Here is a 500-nt window from a genome sequence, read left to right on the forward strand (position 1 = left end):
AAATTTAAATTTAGAAAAAAATTAAGTTAGAGTAAGGAAGGCAATGGATTTATAACTGCTCATGCCAATGACACTGTATCATGGCGTGGAGGAGAAATAGTGGAACTGTATCCACGTTTACAATATCTTTCTTACCAAAACCATTTATGGAAAATAGGAACTGCACTGGAACATGTATCTCTGGATTGGAAAGGATCAATATTTCCAGTCTTAAGCTTAAAAGATTATATTGTTCAAAATTATTTCTTATATATTTGTTTAAATTTTTCCCTTTTTTAACAACTGGGATCTAGAGGGAAGAGAAAAGACCAGAGAATGACCAAAATTATTGGGGCAGTTATTGCTGCCAGTTTAGAGCCTGTGTCAGGAAAAGGAAGTCTTACTCATAAACAGTGCCACCTAAACGTAATAAAGGAGGTCAGAATTGCTTCCACTGTGGAAAGCTGGGCCACTTCAGTAGATAGTGTCACAGACGAGAGCCACAGATAGGCAAGGGAGTA

The sequence above is a fragment of the Elephantulus edwardii genome, unplaced genomic scaffold (genome assembly GCF_000299155.1).
Source record: "Elephantulus edwardii isolate Elephantulus edwardi_28Jun2011 unplaced genomic scaffold, EleEdw1.0 scaffold00059, whole genome shotgun sequence".
Taxonomy (NCBI): Eukaryota; Metazoa; Chordata; class Mammalia; order Macroscelidea; family Macroscelididae; genus Elephantulus; species Elephantulus edwardii.